General features: G+C 41.2%; 1 protein-coding gene across 1 annotated transcript in view; it reads left to right on the top strand.

Moving 5' to 3' along the window:
- Positions 1 to 4,927: 4,927 nt before the first annotated feature.
- The window catches only part of LOC128699684 (forkhead box protein N2), a 369,048-nt gene continuing 358,645 nt past the window's right edge, over positions 4,928 to 15,330 (top strand). Inside the window, exon 1 of the mRNA XM_070099452.1 lies at positions 4,928 to 5,041. The gene's annotated coding sequence lies outside the window, so the exon portion shown is untranslated. The remainder of the gene's footprint in view (positions 5,042 to 15,330) is intronic.

Raw genomic sequence — 15,330 nt, forward strand, 5'->3', positions numbered from 1 at the left:
ATGTAAATAGTTTAATTTAGTTAGTTTAATATGTTTATTATGCACCCCATACCCATCCTGTGGGCGGTAGTCAAAAGATTACAGAGGTACATAATTGGTCCAGGGACTGGACTCCAAAGTTTTGATAGCAGAGCAAGTTACAGAGGTAATGAACTCACAATTTACAAAGGTAATGAACTCACAATTTACAAAGGTAATGAACTCCAGGTAGGTCTAGTCACAATCATGACAAGTTACAAAGGTATTTACAGATTACAGAGGTACGTAATGGGTCCAGGGACTGGGCTCCCAAAGTTGTGATGGCTGAACTAGGTACAAGGTAATGAACTCACAAGTTACAAAGGTAATGAATCCTGTAAGAATGGTTACTTACGTTTATACATGGCTACAATCATGAACAAATTATAGTGTAATGAGCAATTCACACTTCCACACCCGGTCACAACTGTAGTGAGTTATTGGTGCAAATATTGATTGTTGAGACACACACACACACACACACACACACACATATACAAATTCATACACACACACACACATAAACACACACACACACACACACACACACACACACACACACACACACACACACACACACACACACACACACACATACACAAACTCATACACACACACGCACACACACTCATACACACACACACTCATACACACACACACACTCATACACACACACACACTCATACAGCAGGAGGAGAAAAAAGCGATTGAAGATATCATGAAGGTGATAAGCGAGGGGGACATGACCCAGGTGGCAAATTTTCGGAGAATTGGGTGGTTCACAAAGAAAAGGAATCGGCCTCTCAAAGTAATTTTCAAGGCAGAATCAACCCGAACCATGATCCTGCAGGAGAAAGCACGGCTGAGAGGCAAGCAGGAGTTCCGGAGTGTGTACCTCGACCGAGACAGAACACAGGACAAAAGGAAGACAATGAAAGAGAGAGTTCAAAAACGAAAGGAGAAATGGGAGGAAATGAAAAAGGAGAGCAGAATAACCCAGGATCAAATGGAAGGACAAGCGCACCCCCCAGAAACACCTGCAGAAGGAATCCAGCCACGACACCCCCAAGGCAACTGAACAATCCAAACCAACCATCACACACCGATCCCTCTGTTTCCACCCCCCGCACCACAGTTACAGTATTAGAACAGAAGTTGAAGGTTTGGTACACAAATGCAGATGGATTAACGAATAAACATGAGGAATGGCAAGAAAGAATCAATGAGAAGTCCCCAGACATCATAGCAGTTACAGAAACAAACCTCATGGAGACAATAACAGATGCAATCTTCCCACCAGGATACCAGATCATGAGGAAAGATAGAAGGGGCAGGGGGGGAGGTGGGGTTGCTCTGCTCGTAAAAAACAGATGGAAATTCGAGAAAATGGAAGGAATAGATGAGACGGGAGAAAGAGACTACATAGCAGGTACACTTCAGTCTGGGGAACACAAAGTGGTCATTGCAGTGATGTATAATCCACCACAGAACTGCAGGAGGCCAAGAGAGGAATATGAAGAGAGCAACAGAGCAATGGTGGACACACTTGCTGAGGTGGCAAGAAGAGCTCACTCCAGCAGAGCAAAGTTGCTGGTTATGGGGGATTTCAACCACAGGGAGATTGACTGGGAAAACCTGGAGCCACATGGGGGACCCGAAACATGGAGAGCCAGGATGTTGGACGTGGTGCTGGAAAACCTCATGCACCAACATGTTAAGGACACTACCAGAGTGAGAGGGGAGGATGAACCAGCAAGATTGGACCTTGTGTTCACCCTGGGCAGCTCAGACATTTAGGACATCAAGTATGAGAGTCCCCTAGGAGCTAGCGACCACGTGGTTCTGTGCTTTGAATACATAGTAGAGCTGCAAGTGGAGAGAATAACAGGAGTAGAATGGGAAAAGCCTGACTATAAAAGAGGGGACTACATAGGGTTGAAGAACTTCCTGCGGGAGGTCCAGTGGGACAGAGAACTGGCAGGAAAGCCAGTAAATGAAATGATGGAATATGTAGCAACAAAATGCAAGGAGGCAGTGGAAAGGTTCATTCCCAAGGGCAACAGTAACAACGGGAAGACCAGAACGAGCCCCTGGTTTACCCGACGGTGTAAGGAGGCAAAAACAAAGTACAATAGAGAATGGAAAAAGTACAGAAGGCAGAGAACACACGAAAATAGGGAGATCATTCGCAGAGCCAGGAATGAGTATGCACAGGTAAGGAGGGAGGCCCAGCGACAGTATGAAAATGACAGCATCGAGAATCAAGACTGACCCGAAACTGTTGTATAGCCACATCAGGAGGAAGACAACAGTCAAAGACCAGGTGATCAGATTAAGGACAGAAGGTGGAGAACTCACAAGAAATGATCAGGAGGTATGTGAGGAGCTGAACAGGAGATTTAAGGAAGTTTTTACAGTAGAGACAGGAAGGGCTGTGGGAAGACAGCACAGAAGGGAACATCAAGAGGGAATATACCAACAAGTGTTGGATGACATACGAACAACTGAGGAGGAGGTGAAGAAGCTCTTAAGTGACCTTGACACCTCAAAGGCGATGGGACCGGACAACATCTCCCCATGGGTTCTTAGAGAAGGAGCAGAGATGCTGTGTGTGCCTTTAACCACAATCTTCAACACATCCCTTGAAACTGGGCAACTACCTGAGAAATGGAAGACAGCTAATGTAGTCCCCATATTTAAGAAAGGAAACAGACCTGTGTCTCTGACATGTATTGTGTGCAAAGTCATGGAGAAGATTATCAGGAGGAGAGTGGTCGAACACCTGGAAAGGAACAAGATTATAAATGAAAACCAGCATGGGTTCATGGAAGGCAAATCTTGTATCACAAACCTTCTGGAGTTTTATGACAAGGTAACAGAAGTAAGACACGAGAGAGAGGGGTGGGTAGATTGCGTTTTCCTAGACTGCAGGAAGGCCTTTGACACAGTTCCCCACAAGAGATTAGTGCAGAAGCTGGAGGATCAGGCACACGTAAAAGGAAGGGCACTGCAATGGATAAGGGAATACCTGACAGGGAGGCAGCAACGAGTCATGGTACGTGAAGAGGTATCACAGTGGGCGCCTGTTACGAGCGGGGTCCCACAGGGGTCAGTTCTAGGACCAGTGCTATTTTTGATATATGTGAACGACATGATGGAAGGAATAGACTCTGAAGTGTCCCTCTTCGCAGATGACGTGAAGTTGATGAGAAGAATTAAATCGGACGAGGATGAGGCAGGACTGCAAAGAGACCTGGAGAGGCTGGACATGTGGTCCAGTAACTGGCTTCTCGAATTCAATCCAGCCAAATGCAAAGTCATGAAGATTGGGGAGGGGCAAAGAAGACCGCAGACAGAGTATAGGCTAGGTGGACAAAGACTACAGACCTCACTCAGGGAGAAAGACCTTGGGGTGACCATAACACCGAGCACATCACCGGAGGCACACATCAACCAAATAACCGCTGCAGCATACGGGCGCCTGGCAAACCTGAGAATAGCGTTCCGATACCTTAATAAGGAATCGTTCAAGACACTGTACACTGTGTATGTTAGGCCCATACTGGAGTATGCAGCACCAGTCTGGAACCCACACCTGGTCAAGCACGTCAAGAAGTTAGAGAAAGTACAAAGGTTTGCAACAAGGCTAGTCCCAGAGCTCAAGGGAATGTCGTACGAGGAAAGGTTAAGGGAAATCGGACTGACGACACTGGAGGACAGAAGGGTCAGGGGAGACATGATAACGACATATAAGATACTGCAGGGAATAGACAAGGTGGACAGAGATAGGATGTTCCAGAGAGGGGACACAGGGACAAGGGGTCACAACTGGAAGCTGAAGACTCAGACGAGTCACAGGGACGTTAGGAAGTATTTCTTCAGTCATAGAGTTGTCAGCAAGTGGAATAGCCTAGCAAGTGAAGTAGTGGAGGCAGGAACCATACATAGTTTTAAGAAGAGGTATGACAAAGCTCAGGAAGCAGAGAGAGAGGATCCAGTAGCGATCAGTGAAGAGGCGGGGCCAGGAGCTGAGTATCGACCCCTGCAACCAGAATTAGGTGAGTACAATTAGGTGAGTACACACACACACACTCATATACACTCATACACATACACACGCACACACAAACACACACATGCGTGCTGAAAATGTCCAGCCAAGACAGGACTCGCAGCAATGGTTTCAAGTTGGAAAAATTCAGATTCAGGAAGGATATAGGAAAGCACTGGTTTGGTAATAGAGTTGTGGATGAGTGGAACAAACTCCCGAGTACAGTTATTGAGGCTAAAACGTTGTGTAGTTTTAAAAATAGGTTAGATAAATACATGAGTGGGTGTGAGTGGGTGTGAGTTGGACCTGACTAGCTGGTGCTGCTGGGTCTGGTGCCGTGCTCCTTCCATAAGTGGGAGTGACATGACCTGACTAGGTTGGGGCATTAGCTTAAGCCAGTAGGAGACTTGGACCTGCCTCGCATGGATCAGTAGGCCTGCTGCAGTGTTCCTTCTCGTGTTCCTATGTATACTCTATGTACACTCCAGATATACTCTATGTATACTACAAGTATTCTCGACTTATATACACCGATATGAATACTTCAGTGTGTAGATACACTGAGAAATATACACCTACTGGTATATATATATATATATATATATATATCTATATATATATATATATATATATATATATATATATATATATATATATATATATATATATATATATATATATATATATATATACACATCCTGCGAACGAGTGTATATACACTAAGATATATACATATCTGGGTTATAAGCTGTGTATATACCTCAATGTATATAAAAAACCTTGAGTATATATACCCTGCTAAGGAGTGTATATGGATGTATATACGATGTATATAGATGTATATACGTCACGTGTGGCCCAGTGATGTTCAGTTGTTCAGATCAGCTGTTTTGTGGCCATTTTTGGTCCAGTGGTCCACCTGGCATATCTCCCGGTATATAGGACCCGTGGACCGCTATGTAGGACCACTAGGTGAGTCACAGTGGTCCATGGACCGGCTGGTCCACCTGGACCACTGATGGGACAACTGGACCAGCTGGGACAGCTGATTTGAAAGTGGTATATATGTGGTCTTTCAGGCTCTTGTTCCGAGGAACTAGAGCCGGAGGACCGGATTCTTGCGTGTGTATATACTGAGAGTAGAGTTGTATATACATTATTTGTATGGTATATACACTGAGCAGTGTGTATATACATTGTGTTTGTATGGTATATACACCGAGTAGTGTATATACATTGTGTGTATGGTATATACACTGAGCAGTTTGTATATACATTGTGTTTGTATGGTACATACACTGAGTAGTGTATATACATTGTGTGTTTGTATGGTATATACACTGAGCAGTGTGTATATACATTGTGTTTTTATGGTATATACACTGAATAGTGTATATACATTGTGTGTTTGTATGGTATATACACTGAGTAGTGTGTATATACATTGTGTGTTTGTATATATACACTGAGTAGTGTGTATATACATTGTATGGTATATACACTGAGTAGTGTGTATATACATTGTATGGTATATACACTGAGCAGTGTGTATATACATTGTGTTTGTATGGTATATACACCGAGTAGTGTATATACATTGGTGGTGTGTTTGGTATATACACTTAACAGTGTGTATATACATTGGTGTATTTGTGTGGTATATACACTGAGCAGTGTGTATATACATTGGTGTATTTGTATGGTATATACACTGAGCAGTGTGTATATACATTGGTGTATTTGTATGGTATATACACTGAGCAGTGTGTATATACATTGGTGTATTTGTATGGTATATACACTGAGCAGTGTGTATATACATTGGTGGTGTGTTTGTATGGTATATACACCTAGCAGTGTGTATATACATTGGTGTATTTGTATGGTATATACACTGAGCAGTGTATATATACATTGGTGTATTTGTATGGTATATACACTGAACATTGTGTATATACATTGGTGTTTGTATGGTACATACAGCGAGCAGTGTGCATATACATTGGTGGTGTGTTTGTATGGTATATACACTGAACAGTGTGTATATACATTGGTGTATTTGTATGGTATATTCACTGAGCAGTGTGTATATACATTGGTGGTGAATTTGTATGGTATATACACCTAGCAGTGTGTATATACATTGGTGTATTTGTATGGTATATACACTGAGCAGTGTATATACATTGTGTTTGTATGGTATATACACCGAGTAGTGTATATACATTGGTGGTGTGTTTGGTATATACACTTAACAGTGTGTATATACATTGGTGTATTTGTATGGTATATACACTGAGCAGTGTATATACATTGGTTGTGTATTTGTATAGTATATACATTTAGCAGTATGAATAATTTTAATAAATATTAGTGACATACAGCTAGATTAAATTAGCTTAGGTTAACTTAGCTAAGGTTAGGTTAAGTTAGCTTAGATTAGGTTAAGTTAGCTAAAGTTAGTTTAAGTTAACTTAGACTGGGTTAGGTTAGATTAAGTTAGCTAAGTTAGTTTAGGTTAAGTTAGCTTAGACTAGGTTAAGTTAATTTAGACCAAGTTAAGTTAGCTTAGGTTACCTTAAATTAACTTGTGTTAGCTTAGGTTAGGTTAAATTGGCTTTGGTTGTTACCTTAGACTAGGATAAGTTACCTTAGATTAGGATAAGTTACCTTAGATTAGGATTAGTTACCTTAGACTAGGTTAAGTTAGCTCAGGTTAGGTTAAGTCACCTTAGCATAGGTTAGGATAAGTTAGCTTAAGTTAGGTTGTTACCATTGCTTAGGTTAGGTTAAGTTACCTTAGACTAGGTTAATTATTATAATCATGGGGAAGCCCTAAACCCGTAGGATTATACAGAGCATGTGGGGGGGGGGATGGATGGAAAGCCTTCAGGCTCAATTCAGGGAACTGGAGCACAGATCCAGTTCCCCAGATCAAAAGCCCCTCACCATCATCAAGGAACCTCCCTTGAAGGGTAGACTAGGTTACACTACCTTAGACTAGGTTAAGCTACCTTAGACTAGGTTAAGCGACCTGAGATTATCTTAAGCTACCTTAGACCAGGTTAAGCTACCTTAGTTACCTAAGACTAGGTTAAGTCACTTTAGACTAGGTTAAGTCACCTTAGACTAGGTTAAGTCACCTTAGGCTAGGTTAAGTCACCTTAGACTAGGTTAAGTCACCTTAGACTAGGTTAAGTCAAGTTAGCAGAAAGTAGGCCCAGTTAGGATTTATGTACACGGCAAGGTAAAGTTAAGTTATTCTAGTTTAGGTCAGGATTTATATATTAGTTTAGGTTAAGTTAGGCTATGCTAGGCTAGAATATACCTTCCATCAGTTTCTAGTTGCTCGATTTCGAAAAAAATCAATCATCTAGAAACCAGAATTTAATGAAGAATTTTTATTATTTAATGTTATCCCAGCAGATACAATTTGGTTATCCTAGGCTAGGCTAGATTTTTTTAGGGTTAAGCTAGGTTAGATTAAATTAGCTTAGTTATGTTGGGTTCGATTTTGTTAGGGATAAGCTAAGTTAAATTAGGATAGGGTTAAACTAGGATAGGTTAAACTTAGACTTAGGGAAAAAAAAGGCTGAACTAGGTTCAATAATGTTTAATTTCTAGGTTATATTAATGGTAGGCTAGGCTAGGTTATATTATGTTAAGGGTAGGCTAGGCTAGGTTATATTATGTTAAGGGTAGGCTAGGCTAGGTTATATTATGTTAAGGGTAGGCTAGGCTAGGTTATATTATGTTAAGGTTTGGGTAGGCTAAGTTATGTTAAGGGTAGGCTAGGTCATATTATGTTAATGATAGGCTAAGTTAGGTTATATTATGTTAAGGATAGCTAGGTTATATTATGTTAAGGATAGCTAGGTTATATTATGTTAAGGATAGCTAGGTCGAGGGTAAGCTAGGCTAGGTTATGTAAAGGCAGACTAGGCTAAGTTATATTTTGTAAAGGGTATGTTGGGCTAGGTTTTATTATGTTACTGCTAGCTTATATTATGCTAAGGTTAGGTTATATTATGTTAAGGGTAGGTTATATTGTGTTAAGGCTATATTATGTTAAGACTAAGCTAGGCTTGGTTATATTATGTTAAGGGTAGGTTAGGCTAGGTTGTATTACATTAGGGCTAGGCTAGGCTAGTTTATACGTATTATATTAAGGGTATTCCTGAAGAGGGTTTCAGGAATCAATGCCCCTGTGGCTCGGTCTGTGACCAGGTCTTGTGGTGGATCAGAGCCTGATCATCCAGGCTGTTATTGCTGGCTTCATGCAAATCAGCGTACGAACCACAGCCTGGCTGGTCAGGTACTGACTTTAGGTGCCTGTCCAGTGCCTTCTTGAAGACAGCCAGGGGACTATTTGCAATCCCCTTTATGTATGCTGGGAGGCAGTTGAACAGTCTTGGGTCCCTGACACTTATTGTGCTGTCTCTTAGCATAATTGTGCTGCCCCTGCTTTTCGCTGGGGAAATATTGCACTGCCTGTCGAGTCTTTTCCTTTCGTAGGGAGTGATTTTTGTGTGCAGGTTTGTGACTATTCCCTCTAAAATTTTCTAAGTGTATATTCTGTGTCTTTCATGCCTGCATTCCAGGGAATACAAATCAAGGGTCTTCAACCGTTCCCAGTAATTTTGGTGCTTTATTGTACTTATGCATGCTGTGAAAGTTCTTTGTACATTCTCCAGAATGTACAAAGTACAGCAATATTCTAGCCTAGAGAGAACAATCAATTTGAAGAGAATCATCATGGGCTTGGCATCCATAGTTTTGAAGGTTCTCATTATCCCTCCTATCATTTTCCCTGCAGATGTGTTAGATACATAGTTGTGATATTTGAAAGTGAGATCCTTTAACATTATCACTCCCAGGTCCTTCACATTAGTTTTTTACTGTATTGTGTGACTGGAATTTGTCTAATACATACTCTTATACAGTTTGAATTTCCTTTAGTTTTCCATATCGGAATAATTGAAATTTCTCTTCATTGAGCTTCATATCGTTTTCTGCGGCCCATTTAAAGATTTGGTTGATGTCTGCCTGGAGGCTTGCTGTGTCTTCAATGGATGACGCTGTCATGCAAATTCGAGTGTCATTCGCAAAGGAAGACATGGTCCTGTGGCTTACATCTCTGTGTTAGATATGAGGATGAGGAACAGGATGGGAGTACTGTACCTTGTGGAACAGAGCTTTTTACTGTAGCTGCCTCAGGCTTTACTTTGTTTACTATTACTCTTTGTGTTTTATTTGTTAGGAAATTATAGATCCATCTCTCAACTTTTCCTGTTATTCCTTTATCATGCATTTTGTGTGCTGTTGCAACATGGTCACACTTGTCGAAAGCTTTTGCAAAGTCTGTGTATACTACATCTGTAGTTTGTCTTCTAGAGCATCGAGGACCTTGTCATAGTGGTTCAATAGTTGGGAAAGGCAGGAGTGACCTGCTCCAAGCCCATGTTGTCCTGGCTTGTGTAACTGATGGGCATCTAGATGTGTGGCGATCTTCCTTCTTAGAACCGTTTCCAAGATTTTTGCGATATGGGATGTTAGTGCTATCGGTTTGTAGTTCTTTGGTATTGCTTTACTGCCACCTCTGTGGAGTGGGACTATGTCTGTTGTTTTTAGTGAGTGTGGGATGACTCATGTGTCCATGCTCCCTCTCCATAGAATGCTAGGCAAATGAAAGAGGCTTCTCGGAGTTCTTGATGAACACGGAGTTCCACGAGTCTGGGCCTGGGGCAGAGTGCCTGGGCATGTCATTTATTGCTTTTTCAGAGTCTTGTGGTGTTAGGATAATATCAGAAATTATTGGATTGACCAAATTTTGAGTCTAGGTCATAAAAAATTTGTTTAGATTTTTGACTCTTAGTCCAGTTAATGGCTCACTAAACACTGTCATTTTGAGATTTTAGTATCTTACTCATTTCTTTGCTGTCATCTGTGTAAGTCCCATCCTGTCTAAGTAGGAGTTATCTCTGTTAAAACATTCTTTGTTACATTCCTCCATTTTAAGTGTCTTAAGCTGAAATCCCTCAGCAGCAAAATGTTTGGTGCAACAGCCAGAAGACTTTCCAGACAGTGGTTGTTTTCAGAAGCTGTTCCTGAAATTGTTTGGAAGTTGTATCAGGAGGCTTCTAATCAACCACAATGACCGGGTTTTGGCTTTCAATCTTTACTGCCCGAACTTGAAGAACATCAGTTGAAGTGTTTAGTAGTTCCGAGCAAATGAGCAATGGTGTGATAGGATAGGTTAAACTTAGATTAGATTATGTTAGACTAAACAAAGCTAAGCTAGATTTGGTTATGTTAAAGTTTCTCGGTTATATTATGTTAAGGCTAGGCTAGGTTATGTTATATTATACACAAATAACCCGCACATAGAAGAGAGGAGCTTATGATGACGTTTCAGTCCGACTTGGACCATTTACAAATTCAAATTCAAATTCAATTCAAATTCAAACTTTATTCTCTATAAGTATTACAATGCTGAGTTTACAGAATTTGGTTATTGTGTGGTTTACATGTAGTAAAATAATAATTACAGAGTGTACCACTAGAACGCCTAGCATGGCTAGGCATTTCGGGCAGACTTATATTAAATCTTAGGTTTAAAATGTTACAAAATTATGAGATAAGTTGGTATTATGGCTAAGTGACTAAATACTAGTTGTGAGTTTAGCAATGTGAATGCTTTTGTTTTGGCACTATACATAAATGTTAAACCTAAAACCCAATCTAACTTTATTATTTTTTAAATACACTACCTAACAGAATACTCCATACGACTGAATGTACAACAATGCATGCAACCATATGACCTGTCTTTGTAATACTCATTTGTGCTTTATAGTTATCTGTTTACAATAATGTATTATCACTGATTTCATCATTGCTTAGTTAATTTTAAGCCAGCCCGTAATGCTATGCATAGTATAAGTGGCTTTGGCATGCTGCTCTTATCTGTATTTTTTTGTACCTCTGTATGTATGCTCAAATTGTTAATAAATAAATAAATAAAAAAAAAGTATTGGAGTATCACAGGCCAACTTATGACTAGTTAAGATTCATTATTTTGAGATTGAGATTGATATTTCTGTTTATGGTCAAATGGGTGAGTGAGTGTAAGTGTGAACCACCAGGTGGTATTCGTATTATTAGTTGACAGGGTGTATCAGGGAGATAAGATGTTTTCTGATGGTAGTTTTGAAGGTGATGAATGTAGTAGTAGTAGTGGAGGTGGAAGGAAGTAGTAGTGGGGAGGTAGTAAGAGGAGGAGGAGCCAGTCAAATACTAAGAAAGGGGAGCACTGCAAGGGAGCTGGGTGCCCACAGAGGGTAAGAGCAAGAACACCGAGGGGGGGGGAAATAAATAAATAAATAAAGAAGGAACAAATACACAGTGCAGAAGAAAGACAACCCAAAGGAGAAAAAGGAAAGAGGATAGGGGAAGAGAAGAAGAAGGAAAAGGAGGAATCGGGTTAGGTCACGGTTGTTCTGAAGTTTGGAGCATGTTACAATGTAGTGGGAAAGGAAGGCATCTACAGAGACGAAGCCAGGACTAAGATTCATACAAGGAAGGTTGTGTATTAGGGAGTATTCAACCAGACAGCGACTGTGAAAGTTGGAAGTAGGGAAGACAGTTTTAGCAGAAGACCAGGCAATAGGATGGCTGTGATCTCTGATGGGACAGAAGAGAGCATTGTCAGTGTTGGTAAGCCTAACCTACTTTTGTGCTCCCTAAGTCTGTCAGAAAGAGATTGGCCAGTTTCTCCAAAGTATTGAAGAGGACAAGAGGAACAAGAAATAGAGGAGACACCAGGAGCATCTGTAGAGGGAGGAGAGGTATGAACGAGATTAGTGCGAAGAGTGTTAGTCTGGCAGAAAGTAAGTTTGATGTCTAAGGAATGGAGAGTTTTGTTGAGATTAGAAAGACCGGAAATGTAGGAAAGGCAGAGGACAGAAGAGTTCTCAGTAGTAGAGAGTTTGGGAGAGAAGAAATTACGTTTAGAACTTGAGAAGGCAGAGTCTAAGAAATGGGAAGGGTAGCTAAGATGGGAAAATGAGTTATGAAGAGTGGAAATTTCTGATTGAAGGAACTGGGGATCACAAATGCAGAGAGCAAGGAGAAAGAGGGAGATAAGAACACTTTTCTCAACAGAGGAAGAATGGTAAGAAAATTAGTGAATGTACATGCCACTGTGCATAGGTTTTTGGTAAACATAAAAGGCGAAACCCGTATCTGAGCAGTGGACATGAACATCAAGGAAAGTAAGCAAGGAATTAGAGTCCCATTCAGCTTTAAACTTAATGGAAGGGACAAGATTATTAAGAGCATCAAGGAATGGTTGGAAGAGACAAGAGTCATGAGGTCACAGAGCAAAGATGTCATCAACATAGCGGAGCCAGAGTGAAGGTGGCACATCGATAGTAGGAAGTAGAATAGTCTCGAAGTATTCCATGTAAAGATTAGCAAGGACAGGAGAGGAGAGGAGAGCTCACTTCAACGTCTCATCTCAGATAGCCCTTTGTCAAAATTCTCCCTTACCGACTGTGTTACCAACCTGTCATCTGTCATACACACTCTGTATGAGCTTGAGCTTCTTGGTTTTGGTCTTTCCTTTGCCACTTCACCTACCCCACATGCTGGTATTGCCCTGATTAGCTCTTTTGATTCTTTTGATCAGTCTCGCTCCCATAATCTTTCTGACTTGTCCGCCTTTCCTGGCACTCTCCTTCCTGCTCTTGATAGTCTCTTTTCTAAAAACCACCACCTTCCGCACCATTACCAACTTGCCCTTTCTTCTCTTAAATCCAACACTAACATTGTCATACTATCTTCTGACAAAGGTAATTTGGTAGTTATCCTTGATCATGAGGATTACCTCCATAAAGCTGATGTCTTGCTCTCTGACTCGCGTACCTACGCTCCTCTCGTTTCCAACCCTTTTGATTGCGTCAAGAGAACTTCTAACAAGAAACTAAGGACTCTCCGACCTCTGTCCTCCTGACTTTGACCTTGTTCAACATTTTCGTGTCATCTGTCCCTCTCTGCCCTATTTCTATGGCCTTCCCAAAACCCATAAACCTGATATTCCTCTCTGTCCTATCATATTCTCTACAGGTTCTGTCTCTTATTCTCTTGCTTTTTGACTGGCCAAAACCCTCACTCCCTTTCTTGGTACTTTTTCTCCTGCCCAGCTCCGTCACTCTCAAGACTTCATTGAATGGGTTCACTCTCTCCCGACCTGTATGATGCTTAGTCTTGACGTTGAGTCCCTCTTCACCAATGTCCCTCTTGATGATGTCCTTGATTTTCTGAGAGTGAAGGCCAGTGAAGGGTTTCTTCATCTCCCTATAGCTATTGATGTCTTTCTTGATCTTATCTGCCTCTGTGTGGACTCTGATTCCTTTTCTTTCCAATGTAAATATTATTCTCAAACCTTCGGTGTCACTATGCGCTCTCCTCACTCTCCTGTCCTTACTAATCTTTACATGGAATACTTCAAGACTGTTCTTCTTCCTACTATCGATGTGCGACCTTCACTCTGGCTCCGCTATGTAGATGACATCTTTGCTCTGTGGCCTCATGACTCCAGTCTCTTCCAACCATTCCTTGATGCTCTTAATAATCTTGCCCCTTCCATTAAGTTTAAAGCTGAATGGGAATCCAATTCCTTGCTTCCTTTCCTTGATGCTCATGTCCACCGCTTAGATACGGGTTTTGCCTTTTCTGTTTACCGAAAACCTATGCACAGTGGCATGTACATTCACTACTTTTCTTATCATTCTTCCTCTGTCAAGAAAAGTATTCTTATGTCCCTCTTTCTCCGTGCTCTTCACATTTGTGATCCTCATTTCCTCCAATCGGAAATATCCACTCTCCATAACTCATTTTCACGTCTTGGCTACCCTTCCCATTTCTTAGACTCTGCCTTCTCACGTGCTAAACGTAATTTCTTCTCTCCCAAACTCTCTACTCCTGGGAACTCTTCTGTCCTCTGCCTTCCCTACATTTCCGGTCTTTCTAATCTCAACAACACTCTCCGTTCCTTAGACATCAAACTTACTTTCTGCCAGACTAACACTCTTCGCACTAATCTCGTTCATACCTCTCCTCCCTCTACAGATGCTCCTGGTGTCTACTCTATTTCTTGTTCCTCCTGTCCTCTTCAATACTTTGGAGAAACTGGCCGCTCTCTTTCTGACAGACTTAGGGAGCACAAAAGTATTGTTAGGTTTACCGACACTAACAATGCTCTCTTCTGTCATGTCAGAGATCACAGTCATCCTATTGCCTGGTCTTCTGCTAAAGCTGTCTTCCCTACTTCCAACTTTCAGTCTCTGTCTGGTTGAATCCTCCCTAATACACAACTTTCCTTGTATGAATCTTAGTCCTGGCTTCGTCTCTGTAGATGCCTTCCTTTCCCACTACATTGTAAAATGCTCCAAACTTCAGAACAACCGTGACCTAACCTGAGTCCTCCTTTTTCTTCTTCTCCCTCTTCCCCTTTCCTCTTTCCTTTTTCTCCTTTGGGTTGTCTTTCTTCTGCACTGTGTATTTGCTCCTTCTTTATTTCTTTATTTATTTATTTTTCCCCCCCCCTAAGTGTTCTTGCTCTTACCCTCTGTGGGCACCCAGCTCCCTTGCAGTGCTCCCCTTTCTTAGTATTTTACTGGCTCCTCCTCTTACTACCCCACCACTACTACTTCCTTCCACCTCCACTACTACTACTACTGCTACCTCCTGCCTATATGTACTATTCCTGCTCTCCTTTTCGTTAGTGTGACTTTGTAAATGGTCCAAGTCGGACCAAAACATCGTCGTAAGCTCCTCTCTTCTATGTGCGGGTTATTTTTGTATTGTTCCAGTCACAGTATTGTGCCTTTTTTTTGTTATTTAGGTTATATTATGCTAAGGCTATTGTAGGTTATATTAAGTTTAGGCTAGGCTATATTATGTTAAGGCCAGGCAGTGTTTTATATATTTTTTTTATTAACACATAGGCCATTTCCCACCAAGGTGATCAGTCATGAAGGTATCTTCAGAAAATTTAATTCTAATAGCAAAAACATACAATGGGATCAAGTCAATCATGTCCTAAATGAAACAAGCTGAGAAGATATCCTAAACAACATGGATCTGAACATTTGCCTAGAAAAAATGAACTCTGTGGTCCTTGAGATCTGCTTAAGACACATTCCATTAACCCTTTGAGGGTTTTGGTCGTACTAGTACGTCTTACGCGTAGGGGTTTT

Source organism: Cherax quadricarinatus, chromosome 67 (assembly GCF_038502225.1).
Source record: "Cherax quadricarinatus isolate ZL_2023a chromosome 67, ASM3850222v1, whole genome shotgun sequence".
Taxonomy (NCBI): Eukaryota; Metazoa; Arthropoda; class Malacostraca; order Decapoda; family Parastacidae; genus Cherax; species Cherax quadricarinatus.